Genomic DNA, 14,973 nt, shown 5'->3' with positions numbered 1-14,973 from the left:
CGAAAATGATGCGCGTGGCAAGAAAGCAATCTCAGTCTAGCAACTATGGCAGCATCTGAGTTCGTTTGGTCAGGCGTCGTTTTTCTTTCTTTCTTTGCGCGCGTTTTCTTTCGTGTGTGTGTGTATGTGTATTTGCCATGCCGGGCAAAGCATATTTTACGGAGGAAGAAGAAAACTTGGTTCACGGAACTTCTACAAAGGTACAGCAATGTGATTGAAAGCAAGAAAACTTCGTCGTAGTATTCCAGTGGATTCTGCCTGTCAGTCAGGCGCCGGGCTGGAGTCAAAGGTGGAGGCTTGTACACAGTCCCGTAAAGAAGTTCATTTGCTCGTCGAAGAAACCGTGCATAGCTTTCGAAGCTCTCGTCTTCGGATAAACATTGCAAGGCCGTCATTCTCGCCGCTCGCTTTCCACAAGATCACAGTGAAAAAAAGATATGGCACAAAACGCGGTCCGCGTAACCACACTGGGCGTCAGTACACGGCGGCTGGCTACCGCGGCCTTGGCTGCGCACGGCACCTACCCTAGCCGAGCGTACCGCGTGCAAAGTCATGCGGAGAAGCATACGTTCAGGTAGAGGAGCACGGTTAGGACGCATGAAGGTAGCATGCCGGCTCCCTAAGCGCGGGGAAGCACCAAGGAGGCCCTAACTTAGTGCCCCTTAGTAAGGTACGTTCCAGAATTGACGCCAGGTCGCCTCACAGCGTGTGAGGCATCCTTAGTTAGGAAAGGAGCGTTTCAGAATCCGGGCCTAAGAGTGGGGTTGAATATTAATATGCAGAAGATGAAGATAATGATGAATAGCGGGGCAAAGGAACAAGAGATCAGGATCGCCAGTCGGCCACTAGAGACTGTGAAGGAGTACGTTTACCTAGGTCAATTAATCACAGGGAACCCTGACCATGAGAAGTAAATTCACAGAAGAATAAAAATAGGTTGGATCGCATACGGCAGACATTGCCAGCTCCTGACTGGAAGCTTACCATTATTATTGAAAAGTAAGGTGTGCAATCAGTGCATTTTGCCAGTGCTGACGTATGGGGCAGAAACTTGAGAACAAGTTAAGGACCGCGCAAAGAGCGATCGAACGAAGATTGCTAGACATAACGTTAAGAGAGAGAAAGATAGCGGTTTGGATCAGAGAGCGAACGGGTATAGACGATATTCTAATTGACATCAAGAGGAAAAAATGTAGCTGGGCAGGTCATGTAATGCTCCGGAGAAGGAAAGCGCAATCGAGGACGACAAAACACTAAGTGGAGCGATGAAATCAGGAAATTCGCGGGCGCTAGTTGGAATCCGTTGGCGCAGGACAGGGGTAAATGGAGATCGCAGGGAGAGGCCTTCGTCCTGCAGTGGACATAAAACATGATGATGATGATGGAGGTGGTGGGCCCCCCCCTAAAAAAATCCTGGGTACGTGCCTGCTTCAGGGTCAATGGTGGCCACCGTCGGGAGGCGACCGACGGCGCGATATGAGGCCCCATCTGCAGCCGGTGTGACGTCACCACGTGACGTCATGTCACGTGACCTACTTGAAGGTCACTTGAAGGTCAATGGTGGCTACCGCCGGGAGGCGACCGACGGCGCGATATGAGGCCCCATCTGCAGCTTGTGTGACGTCATCACGTGACGTCATGTCACGTGACCCCACTTCAGGGTCAATGGTGGCCACCGCCGGGCGTCGCGCGAAGGCCCTGAACCTACGTTAATATTGTTACGTAAGCAGACGCAAATGAAAAGCTATATACAAGTATATACAAGTATATCGGAGCGTGCGGCATAAGGACGAGAAGGGCCACCCGAGGGTCGAGAATAGGCAGTATAAGCAGACCGGGTCGGGGAAGTCCAGCGACTTCGACAGTGCCGAGAAATGTGCCCGATGCGACGGCAGTGAAAACAAATGTGCTTGTCGTCAGCAGTGCGCCATTCAGCTGGGTTGCGGAAACGTGGTGGGTAAGACGATGCGGGACGGGGCGGAATCGAAGAAGCCGGGCGGGTATCAGGGTGATGGGCCGAGCAGATGGTGTGAAGGCCCATGTTTTCGAACTCCTGGCGGACAACTGCCTGGATCAGGGAAACCGTGACTGCCGGTGCGTTGGTGGGGCAGGAGTCGAAGGCAGCCGGATAGGCGGCCTCAATCTCACGCCGAACGATCTTGGTAATATCGCCGGTGTTGTTGGTACGAGGAGCGTCGGCACAGGAAGAAGTCGCTGGGGTGTTGGGCAAACGGGCAAACTGCTGATCGATACGTCTGCTTTTAGCGAGTTCCAGGCGGCGGCACTCTTTGATAACAGCATCCACCGTCGCGACGTTGTTGAACACGAGCAAGTTGAAGGCGTCATCGGCAATGCCTTTGAGGATGTGGGATACCTTGTCTGACTCGGGCATGTGTGCATCAACTTTGCGGCACAGAGCCAGGACGTCCTGAATGTACGTGACATAGGGCTCTGTGGACGTCTGCACACGGCCGGAAAGCGCCTTCTGCGCGGCAAGTTTGTGACCGTAGGGGTTGCCGAACAAGTCACGGAGCTTTTGCTTGAACGAATCCCAACTGGTGAGCTCCTCTTCGTGCGTCCGAAACCAAACTCGAGGTGTGCCATCGAGGTAAAAGACTACGTTGGCGAGCATGATAGTAGGGTCCCACCGGTTATTGCGGCTGACGTGTTCGTACAGGCTGATCCAGTCGTCGACGTCGTCCCCATCTTTGCCCGAGAATACGCCAGGATCACGAGGAGCAGGGAGAGAGATGTAGGTCGTCGAAGTGGCAGGAGGGGTCGGAGGCGGCTGAGTCGAATTGTCATCGCCGGGAGCCATGAAGCTAGGCTCGACGTACCGTCCACTGCGAAGCTCCGTGACGAGGTACAGGGAACGTCCACCTCCACCAGATATGTTACGTAAGAAGACGCAAATGAAAAGCTATATACAAGTATATTTACAACGTAATACGCCGCACTTGGCCAAGAGGCAACAGCCCGCGCTAGCCTCCGATCGTTGTCGTCGTCTTCGTACTGCTCGCCTCTTCGTCATCGGTAATACTATTCCGTAGCACTATCATCATCATCATCATCATCAGCCTGGTTACGCCCACTGCAGGGCAAAGGCCTCTCCGATACTTCTCCAACAACCCCGGTCATGTACTAATTGTGGCCATGCCGTCCCGGCAAACTTCTTAATCTCATCCGCCCACCTAACCTTCTGCCGCCCCCTGCTACGCTTGCCTTCCCTTGGGATCCAGTCCGTAGCCCTTAATGACCATCGGTTATCCTCCGTCCTCATTACATGTCCTGCCCATGCCCATTTCTTTTTCTTGATTTCAACTAAGATGTCATTAACTCGCGTTTGTTCCCTCACCCAATCTGCTCTTTTCTTATCCCTTAACGTTACACCTATCATTCTTCTTTCCATAGCTCGTTGCGTCGTCCTCAATTTGAGTAGAACCCTTTTCGTAAGCCTCCAGGTTTCTGCCCCGTAGGTGAGTACTGGTAAGACACAGCTATTATATACTTTTCTCTTGAGGGATAATGGCAACCTGCTGTTCATGATCTGAGAATGCCTGCCAAATGCCCCCCAGCCCATTCTTATTCTTCTGATTACTTCCGTCTCATGATCCGGATCCGCCGTCACAACCTGCCCTAAATGTATTCCCTGACGACTTCCAGTGCCTCGCTGCCTATTGTAAATTGCTGTTCTCTCCCGAGATTGTTAAGCATTACTTCAGTTTTCTGCAGATTAATTTTCAGACCCACCCTCCTGTTTTGCCTCTCCAGGTCAGGGAGCATGCATTGCAATTGGTCTCCTGAGTTACTAAGCAAGGCAATATCATCAGCGAATCGCAAATTGCTAAGGTATTCTCCATCAACTTTTATCCCCAATTCTTCCCAATCCAGGTCTCTGAATACCTCCTGTAAACACGCTGTGAATAGCATTGGAGAGATCGTATCTCCCTGTTTGACGCCTTTCTTTATTGGGATTTTGTTGCTTTCTTTATGGAGGCCTACGGTGGCTGTGGAGCCGCTATAGATATCATTCAGTATTTTTACATACGGCTCGTCTACACCCTGATTCCGTAATGCCTCCATGACTGCTGAGGTTTCGACAGAATCAAACGCTTTCTCGTAATCAATAAAAGCTATATATAGGGGTTGGTTATATTCCGCACATTTCTCTATCACCTGGTTGATAGTGTGAATATGATCTATTGTTGAGTAGCCTTTACGGAATCCTGCCTGGTCCTTTGCTTGACAGAAGTCTAAGGTGTTCCTTATTCTATTTGCGATTACCTTAGTAAATAGTTTGTAGGCAACTGACAGTAAGCTGATCGGTCTACAATTTTTCAAGTCTTTGGCATCCCCTTTCTTATGGATTAGGATTATGTTAGCGTTCTTCCAAGATTCCGGTACGCTCGAGGTCATGAGGCACTGCGTATACAGGGTGGCCAGTTTCTCTAAAACAATCTGCCCACCATCCTTCAACAAATCTGCTGTTACCTGATCCTCCCCAGCTGCCTTCCCCCTTTGCATATCTCCCAAGGCTTTCTTTACTTCTTCCGGCGTTACCTTTGGGATTTCGAATTCCTCTAGACTATTTTCTCTTCCATTATCGTCGTGGGTGCCACTGGTACTGTATATATCTCTATAGAACTCCTCAGCCACTCGAACTATCTCATCCATATTAGTAATGATATTGCCGGCTTTGTCTCTTAACGCATACATCTGATTCTTGCCAATTCCTAGTTTCTTCTTCACTGTTTTTAGGCTTCCTCCGTTCCTGAGAGCATGTTCAATTTTATCCATATTATACTTCCTTATGTCAGCTGTCTTACGCTTGTTGATTAACTTCGAAAGTTCTGCCAGTTATATTCTAGCTGTAGGGTTAGAGGCTTTCATACATTGGCGTTTCTTGATCAGATCTTTCGTCTCCTGTGATAGCTTACTGGTTTCCTGTCTAACGGCGTTACCACCGACTTCCATTGCACACTCCTTAATGATGCCCACAAGATTGTCGTTCATTGCTTCAACACTAAGGTCCTCTTCCGGAGTTAAAGCCGAATACCTGTTCTGTAGCTTGATCTGGAATTCCTCTATTTTCCCTCTTACCGCTAACTCATTGATCGGCTTCTTATGTACCAGTTTCTTCTGTTCCCTCCTCAGGTCTAGGCTAATTCGAGTTTTTACCATCCTGTGGTCACAGCAGCGCACCTTGCCGAGCACGTCCACATCTTGTATGATGCCAGGGTTAGCGCAGAGTATGAGGTCTATTTCATTTCTAGTCTCGCCGTTCGGGCTCCTCCACGTCCACTTTCGGCTATCCCGCTTGCGGAAGAAGGTATTCATTATCCTCATATTATTCTGTTCCGCAAACTCTACTCATAGCTCGCCCCTGCCATTCCTAGTGCCTATGCCATATTCCCCCACTGCCTTGTCTCCAGCCTGCTTCTTGCCTACCTTGGCATTAAAGTCGCCCATTAGTATGGTGTATTTAGGTTTCACTCTACCGATTACTGATTCCACGTCTTCATAGAAGCTTTCGACTTCCTGGTCATCATGACTGGATGTAGGGGCGTAGACCTGTACAAGCTTCATTTTGTACCTCTTATTAAGTTTCACAGCAAGACCTGCCACTCTCTCGTTAATTCTATAAAATTCCTGTATGTTACCAGCTATATTCTTATTAATCAGGAATCCGACTCCTAGTTCTCTTCTCTCCGCTAAGCCCCGGTAGCACAGGACGTGCCCGCTTTTTAGCACTGTATATGCTTCTTTTGGCCTCCTAACTTCACTAAGCCCTATTATATCCCATTTACTGCTCTCTAATTCCTCCAATAGCACTGCTAGACTCGCCTCACTAGATAACGTTCTAGCGTTAAACATTGCCAGGTTCATATTCCAATGGCGGCCTGTCCGGAGCCAGTGATTCTTAGCACCCTCTGCTGCGTCGCAGGTCTGACCGCCGCCGTGGACAGTTGCTGCGCAGCTGCTGGGGACTGAGGGCCGGGGTTTGATTGTTGTGTTCATATAGGAGGTTGTGGCCAAGTACTGCACCAGGGTGGCCAATCCTGCTCTGGTGAGGGAGTGCGTTACCGGTTCTGGTCACCGGGATCAGGCCACACTCCAGGCCTGTGTGTGCAATTTTATCAACACGCGGATTTTTTTTTTAATCCGGTGGAAAATTGCCGGCACCGGGATTCGAACCACGGACCTCTTGCACGCGAGGCGGGTGTTCTACCTCTACGCCACCGCTGCCACGTTAATATGCTTCGCATAAAATCTGTGGTCTCCTCGCTACGCTCACGGCGCACACGCTCCGATTACGCGCTAGCCGGACGACCACCACGGGTTCGAGCACTCCGAGGCACCATGCGTGCAGGGTACCGCGTCCGCGCCTGCTCCTGCCCGCTCCGTGTGCCGACGCGCAGCTGCGCGCGTACGCGCCCTGCCGGCCCCAGCTTAGGGGGAAGGCGATACCGCGCGCGCAGCAAGGGAGACCCTAGGCCACGGAGGAAGGAAACTAAGGAGAGGCCCTACCCCCTCCGCGCGCTAGGAGAAAAGTGTGGCGGAAATGACGTGGTAGGTTCTCATTTTTTTGCTGCTTTTTTATTTTTTTGCTGTATGGCCACGCCTTTTGGGCCACAATGGCGGCGTTGTTTGAGCGCTCACACGTGTTGCTCTGGTAGGTTTCGTGCCGTGGCAAAGGCGCTGTGTGGGCGGGTTTGCGTTAGTAACCGTGTCTTGTTGCGCTGTGTTACCTGCACCGTGCTCTGCCGGATGTTGCGCGAGCGCGAGCGCTCCGCGCGCGAAACCACGCGCAGCGCGGCGTGGTTTCGCGAAAGATGTAAACAAGAGAGGAGGGTGGCACAAAAGGCGGAGCATCGCCATGAGCAACGCCAACTTCCGGCTTCACTTTTGCTTCACAAAGAGTGACGTCAGGGCCTCTCCTTAGTTTCCTTCCTCCGTGCCCTAGGCAAAGCTCTCGCGAAGCCAGAATGTACATTTATTAAACTGGGAGTCAATACAAACATCAATTTTAACGTCCCGTCCGAATCTGAAGCTAACACAAAACATGGCCGAATGGTCGCCGGTGGCCACTAACGGCGCACCGCCACAGAGAGAGAACAAAGAAACGAGGAACAAAGAAAAAAAAAGAACCCCAGCAGTAAGAAGTTGCCTATCCTTCGGTCAGCGCCTGCCATCGCGCGCCGCACAGCAGAGAAAAGGGAAATAGAAAGAAACGACAGACGAACAGACGGGGGCACGATCGGCAGACGCTGCCTCAGGACATCGAGACGACGGAAGAGTGCGTGCGCGCCCGCCGAGGCCGGGACCCCGACGAGCCGAAGTAACCATCGGCCGGCGGCGGACAAAGGGGGCCGCCGCCGGCAGAGAGGAACACGTACGCACCTTCAGACGCCCCGATGTGGTCTCCCCGGGACCCGACTTGCGCGCGCTTACCCGGAGTGCACGTAAGCAGGGCCCGAATCCCGCCAAAATGTTAGCCAATGGCGAAAGCCTGTTGACCTTCGTGTGGGCGCGACAGTGTTTTATGACCCGCTGCCACCCCGTCCAGGCAGGGAGGAGAGGGACACGGAGCCTCCCCGGCAATGCAACGCAATGGCCTCTACACAACCATCGCCAGAGCCAGAAACCCCACATCCCTCCCCCTCCAGGCTGGTGGCTCCGATGTCAGCCAAAGAAGAAAAGCGCACCGAAACAGCCAGCCGAAGATGATGTTAACCAACGGCGTCGCCTGCGAAGAATGCGCTTGCGATTACCAAATCGCGAACTCGCCGCTGAGTACCGACTGCATTCACACCGTGGATTACGACCAATGTGACCAAATCGCTATCGTTATTGTTATTATTGTCGTGATCGTCGCAGTGCGGTAAAAACTGAGCAATGCAGAGTACGAAACGGCCTGCGCAGATGACGCTTGCTGGTGTTTCGCAGACATATATACAGGGTGTCCCACGTAACTGGAGCCAAATGTTAAAAATGTGCAAATGCCACGTTGCTGGACAGAACCGAGGTGGTGATGTTTGATGGATGGATGGATGGATGCGAAACTTTAATAAGGTCCTGAGGTACGCGACTCAGCGCGCTGCGGGCCGCTCCCACGTTGGGACAGTCAGGCCTTGCCCGACCGCCGCATCGTGGGCCCTCTGGACAGCCCATAGTTGCACCCCGGCATCGGAGCTCTTGATAGCGGAGAACCACTTGTCTTCTTTGATTTCTTCTGTGCCTCGTAACGAGGGGCAACGCCAGAGCATATGATCTAGGCTAGCGATGTCATTGCAATGCCTGCAAGAACTAGTGGCATAGGTGTCGGGATAAATTTTGTGGAATAAAGCCGGGCTGGGATATGAGCCTGTTTGCAGTAATCTGAGGGTCAATGCCTGCGCTCTATTTAACTTCTTGTGTGGAAGGGGAAACTCTCTCCTGCCGAGATAAAAGTGCTGCGCAATTTCGTTATATGTGGTCGGTTGATCTCTATTCTCCACCGCTGCGGGCCGGCGTTGGAGTTCTCCATGGTCGCGGAAAGTGAGACCTCGCGCCTTGGAATGGGCCAGCTCGTTGAGGTTGGTGGGGCCTCCCGTGATGGATCCCATGTGAGCGGGGAACCACGTGAGAGTGTGGGTGGTGATGCTTTTGCCGTCGAGGATGCGACAGGCTTCCTTACATACGGCGCCAACGCTGAAGGCGCGGATGGCTGACCTGGAGTCGCTGAAGATATTGGGATGTCCGTCATCCAGGAGGGCCAAGGCAATGGCCACTTGCTCCGCCGCACGCGACGACGTGCTTCGTACCGAAGCCGCGTTAACGGTCGAACCCCTGTGGTTGATTGACACTACCGTGAAATTGTCGCTGTTGCCATACTGGGCTGCGTCAACGAAGCAGCTGCCGCCAGGGAGTTCTGTTGCGCGGCGTAGGAGCGCCACCGCTCTGGCCTTCCTTCTTTCTACGTTGCGCTGGGGATGCATATTGCGCGGGGCGGGCGATATGATGATGTTATCTTTCTGCTCTTTCGGTAGGCCTTGGTAGGCGTCTTCGACAGTGGCCGGGGGGACGCCCATCTCAGTTACGAGTCGTCTGCCCACCCTGGTGCCGGAGAGCCTGAGAATCTGTGCCCTTTCTTGTGCTTCTGCAATCTCTTCCAGGGTATTATGAATACCCAACTGCAGGAGTCGGTCGGTGCGTGTGTAGTTTGGTAGTCCGAGCGCGCTCTTGATCCCCCTCCTTATCATGGCATTTAGTTTGTCTCGCTCGGCCATCTTCCAGACGTGCATGGCCGCTACGTACGTAAAATGGCACAACAAGAAAGCGTGGACTAGCCTTAACAGATTCTCTTCGCTCAGGCCTCTCCTTCTGTTAGCTACCCGCCTGATTAGACCGATGACGCTATCCGTCTTTTTTGCTAATTTATGAATGGTGATGCTATTTGTGCCTGTCCCTTCGAGTGTCATTCCCAAGATTCGAATGGACGCGACTTTGGGAATGGGATCTCCGCAACTGGTGTAGAGATTAATGTCAATTTCAGGGGGGGGTTTCCAGTTCTGTGGCTTGCGGCCCTTTCTACTTGGGCTGTAGAGAAGGAGCTCCGATTTCTTTGGGGAGCACCGCAGTCCCGTGTTGGTTAAAAAGCGCTCTGTAGTGTTGACAGCGTCCTGGAGAGCGGCTTCAACTTGTCCGTCACTGCCACCCGCGCACCAGACAGTGATGTCATCCGCGTAGATCGTGTGACCGATGCCCTGGACCTTGCCTAGATACCTTGAGAGGTCAACCATTGCGATGTTGAAGAGGAGTGGTGAGATGACTGATCCCTGGGGGGTGCCTCTTCTACTCAGCTCCATTGTCTCCGATTCCAAATCTCCAGCCTTGAGGATGGCGCATCGTTTGCTCAAGAAAGACCTGACGAAGGCATGGAAGGACGAGCCCAGGTCGAGCTTGGAGATGGCGTCGAGGACGAACTCGTGACGGATGTTATCAAAGGCCTTCTCCAGGTCCAAACCAAGGATGGCTCTCGTGTCCCGAGTGCAGCGTTCCAGGATTTGGATCTTGATAAGCTTCATGGCGTCCTGAGTGGAGAGGCCTGGCCTGAAACCTATCATGTTGTGAGGGAAAAGGTCGTTGGTCTCGATATACTCGGCAATTCTGTTATGGATGGCGTGCTCGGCCACCTTCCCTACACATGACGTCAGTGAGATTGGGCGGAGGTTGTCCAGGCTCGGTGGTTTACCGGGCTTTGGGATTAGTATGACCTTCGCCAACTTCCATTCTTCAGGTACAATTCCCTGCTCCCAAATCCGATTTATCTCATCTGTAAGAAACTCGATCGATGCGTGATCTAGGTTTCTGAGAGCCTTGTTGTTAATGTGATCCGGGCCGGGTGCTGACCTACCATTGAGGTCATGTAGGGCGCGGCGGATTTCACTGATTTTGAAAGGCTCGTCCAGCGTGGAGTTCGGCTTCCCTTTGTATACTGGGTATGCCGCCTCATCGTCCACAGTTTTGAGCGGCAGGTACTTCTGAGCCAACATCTCCAGCATGTCCTTTTCCGAAGACGACTTCTTGGCTTCGTGGAGCGCTTTAGCGAGGACACTTCTCTGGTTTGACTTGGTGCCGGAGTCGTCGAGCAAGTGTTTGAGAAGATTCCACTTCCCTCCCGTGCGCATCTGCCCGTCGATTGAATTGCAAATTTCGTCCCATTGCTGCCTAGACAGGGCTTGGCAGTGCTCGTCGATCTGCTTGTTGATCTCGGCTATCTTTTTTCTGAGCTTGCGATTCAAGCAATGGCTTTTCCACCTCTCGAGAAGTGATTGCTTAGCCTCGAGAAGGTGTGCTAGCCTGCTATCCATTTTGTCTGTCTGTAGATCCGTCTCTATGGTTTTGGTGGTGGAGCAGACATCTTGCAGAATTAGTGCGCACCACTGGACGAGACTCTCCGGCTTTTCTCCACGGGCGGCGCGGGCCTTGCGAACCTCACGGAATTTGTCCCAGTCAGGCACCGAGAACGCCTTCTTTCTTTTCTGCTCCACTTGTAAGCTGGTGACCGTGATGTAGTGATCACGGTCACCAATGTAGTGATGAATGGTGAATGTGATGTGATGGTGAATGTGAATGAATGTAGTGATGTAGTGATGTTTGATGCTCGATTATTTTTTTCATTCTGCCTAATTACATAATTAGTCATAATTAATCAACTTCTCAAATAATATAATTAGATATGAAAGCGTCAACGAGAAAATTGTACAGCAACATGAAAAAACTCCCGATACAGCTCTCTGTTGCTCAATACGTGCGACATAAGAGTGCTTTTTCGAGCGTGAAAGAAGCCCGCGAATACACAAAAAAAATTGCCGCGCGACTGGCCGCTCGAGGCACTTTGCGTGTATTCGCAGACTATTTTAATTTGACGCTCGGAAAAACACTTTTATGTAGCCCGTATTGAGCAACACAAAGCTGTATCGGGAGTATTCGTGTTGCTCTACCATGTTCTCATTGACACTTGTACTTAATTACAATAATTAAGCAACTGATTAATTAATTAAGACTGATTACATAATTACACGGAATGCAAAAATAATCAGAGTATTTCCAAGCGACTGCAAAGAAAATTAACTGGTTCGGTCCAGCAACGTGGCGTTTGCATATTTTTAAGGTTTGGCTAAGTTACATGGGACACCCTGCATGTATACGGGGGTTCAGCCATGAGTGATATAGAGAAAATAGGGGACTAAAGTCAGAGGACTAAATTGTGCCGTTGATCCCCACCGTCGACCGTTACCTTGCAAGGACGAACATTTAGTCCCACAAATTTGCGCACGACACTTCGCCTCTTCACACGCCACTCACGGTGGATTAACCGTTGATCCAAAGGTCCAACGGCTGCCGTTAGTCCCCTTTTCCCCGTTTTCGGCTTAGAGTGTAAGCACTCGACCTGTGTTCTTCTGCCGTATTTTTCCTTTTGCACTTTTCCCAGCAATTAACAGTGTTCCACTTAGCCCTGCGTCAGAGCAACGCCAGTGCATTTCTTCACAAGTTTGGAAGGGATATCTCCAAAGTGGTGGTAGTATCAAAATTCTCACTAAACTCGCGGACAACTTTCTGTGGCGATGAACGGAGAGCTACGGGGGGCGGAGCTTCTGCACAAGTGTTACGGCGCTAAGTAGTCCGCCAGCGTATGACAGTGCTTTTGGTTGCTCGAAACAGACGCTGAATCGACGCAGCTTGCACGTGCGACGGTTTCGCGGAAGGGAACACCGCAAAATAAGTAAGCTTTTACACTAAGTGGTGTTTCCATCTTATTTAACTATTGCTAATAAGATGTTTTCTCTTCCCTTACTTAAACTAACGTGAATGCAAACGCGGGACTCTTTTCAGAAGCGCTCTCACTTGTGCGCGCTTTGCCTCCGTAGCTTTCCTTTCGTTGCCACGGAAAGTGGTCCGCGAGTTTAAGTGCAAAGCCGGCCGCTTTCAGAGCACGCAAACTTCCGTCATGACGCAGAAAGTGGTGACGTGTGTAGAGCCGAGCATCAGACCGTTTTTGGCACTCGCTCCGGGTCGATGTGGCCGCACAGCTCTCGGCAAAATCAAACGGAGGCGTGGTCGACGTCGCGACGCATGCACCTTCTGTGAAGCGAAACCGAAACTGCTTTGTAAAAAGACTATCGAATTATTTAGGGTGCTCCGGTGCATGCCATACATGTTCTAGGGTTTCGATGTCGAAGACCTTTATTTAACGCATAAAAAAGAGAACATACATTAATGACAAGTTCAAAGTGTCACGAGAGTTTTACATTAAATAAAGAAACTGAATGCATGCATTTGATCTTCCCTAATGACCCATACCCACTGTACGTCGATAATTGGGCGACAGTGAAAGTAAATTGTAGGGATAGTTACAGCAGAGGGAAGGCAGAATAGAAAAAGTTTAGTTGGCCTCGAATAAAACAGGAAATGTTGTTGTTCCTTTCAGCCGCGCTTAAGCACATCGTGGGCTCAGTGCAGCTGAGCGCACGCAGCCGCATCGGCAGCACGAGGCAGGATTCGAGATTATGGCGAGCCGCAACAAGAACAAGCCCCGGCTGTCGCAGCGCGCCAAGCAGGAGCGTCGCAAGGACATGAGCGAGATCCAGGAGAAAATGTTCTCCGTCGTTGTTCCGGTGATCGCCACCTTCGCCATGCTCGTGGTGCTCATCATCTACGTGAAGACGAGGCCTCGCACCACCGACTTCTGAGCCCGATGAGCGCCTCGCCACCTCGAGGTTCGACGGCGCTGCACACGTGGACGCTGGAAGACCGCGGTGGACATGCGTCCAGCTGTGCGCCACAGCGCGCTAAATCTACAACCACGATTGTGTGTGCGGAAACGTTGAACCACCGACCCAGAAACGTCCTACGGCAGCGCCTCCTGCTTTTGAAATAAACGCTGCGACCCGTCCTCGCCGTGCTGCTATATAGCGTGCGCACAACACTGCAGTCGATCAGGCAGCGAGGTTTGAGATGGCGTCCACCGCCAAGCCGCGTACGCAGTCACACTAACAGCGCTCGTTCAGCTCCCTCACGCTTAGTGCCGAAAACAGGCGACCTAAGGGGTTTCGGGGATAAGATGGAAAGTGTCTCGCTGTCCTGTGTTGTTGTCGAGAAAAGAAATGGCGCCACGTTTTGTAAAACCTAACGTTTAATTAATTACGTGTGACACCACAGACTTGTGCCGTTAGTCTGCAAATGAACGAGGCGGGCCATAAATAAAACAACACACTTCGGATGACAAACATGACCAACGTTTGGCCGCAGCGGTCGAGGAGAGCTCAACCACGACGGTGCAAACAAGTACCTGGTCCTTGCAGCATACGCGACTCGTGCCACGTGGAAGGCACTTGGTCGTCCGAGGCTGCCTCTGCTGCACCATGCACTCGCGAATTAGCAGCTGCAAACAGTTGTATAAGGTACTACCCACGAAACACGCAAGCAGCTATTTGATGTCTAAAAGATGTCTTGAACGGCTAATTCAAAAGCCTAGTAGCTGTCTTGATCAAGACATTTTGTAGCCATGGACGTCTAGAAGTACTTCAGTAAGCCCTGCTAACGTTACGCTAAAAGTTGGCTAATGGACAGCTTTACAAGAACAACTGAAGACTTTTATTAGACATTCCCTCAAATTTTTGCGGCAGCTGTTACAGTAACATTACGTTTGCCCACAGTTACAATTTATTTTAAATGAGGCATGGACATCAGAAAAAAAAGTTTATATTGTCGGATAGAGTGATGCAGAGGTAGTTTTTCCAGATGTGAACCATGGGAATAGTGTAGTACAGCGTCATCGGTCAATTTGTGCTTTTTAATTAGACCAATCAATTGAATGCCACCTGTCAGAATTATTTTGCAAATAAAACAAGATCTGTATTGTATGCTGATATAATTCCAATGTTCACTCATTGACCTAAACAAGAACATCTCTGCGTGAAACACGTCATTATTGACAAAACTTCGCCCTGCTGGGTCTCCACCAAATAGAAATAGTTTCTATCAAAGAAAAATTTTGCCAGTGATGCTGCAGTTCAGGCAAAAATTACATCCTGGTTTCAGCTACAGGGAGCACAATAGCCACTGTGCTGCAATAAGTTAAGAAATAAAGGATAGTACACATCTGGAAAAACACTGCGAACCACTCTAACTAGCAATATAAATATATTTTTTCTGATGTCCATGCTTCAATTAAAAGTAAATTGTAACTTACTTTGTGGGTGCCTCTTGTAAGGTAACGCCACATGCTTGCACAGCATCACGCAGAAATAATGGTGAGTTCTTCGGCATACGATCCATTAGTGAATTCCTTGTATGGTGCATGTTACAAGAACTGAAAGATAAATCATAATATGCTGTTATTTTTTTCCATAAACTGTATGATGAGCTTTTCATGCATAAAAGGTGATTGCAAGCGAAAATGCAGCAAGGCATCAACTTCACACCATG

At 50.6% G+C, this 14,973-nt stretch overlaps 1 long non-coding RNA gene across 1 annotated transcript in view; it reads left to right on the top strand.

Annotated features, from left to right (window-relative positions):
- Window positions 1–13,438, top strand: part of LOC139054483 (uncharacterized) — a 37,709-nt gene extending 24,271 nt beyond the window's left edge. Inside the window, exon 2 of the long non-coding RNA XR_011511279.1 lies at window positions 12,974–13,438. This is a non-coding gene — a long non-coding RNA (uncharacterized lncRNA). The remainder of the gene's footprint in view (window positions 1–12,973) is intronic.
- The last annotated feature ends 1,535 nt before the right edge of the window (window positions 13,439–14,973 follow it).

Source organism: Dermacentor albipictus, chromosome 1 (assembly GCF_038994185.2).
Source record: "Dermacentor albipictus isolate Rhodes 1998 colony chromosome 1, USDA_Dalb.pri_finalv2, whole genome shotgun sequence".
In the NCBI taxonomy this organism is placed as follows: Eukaryota; Metazoa; Arthropoda; class Arachnida; order Ixodida; family Ixodidae; genus Dermacentor; species Dermacentor albipictus.
The sequence above is the reverse complement of the archived record's forward strand: the minus strand, read 5'-3'. Positions and strand labels throughout refer to the sequence as shown.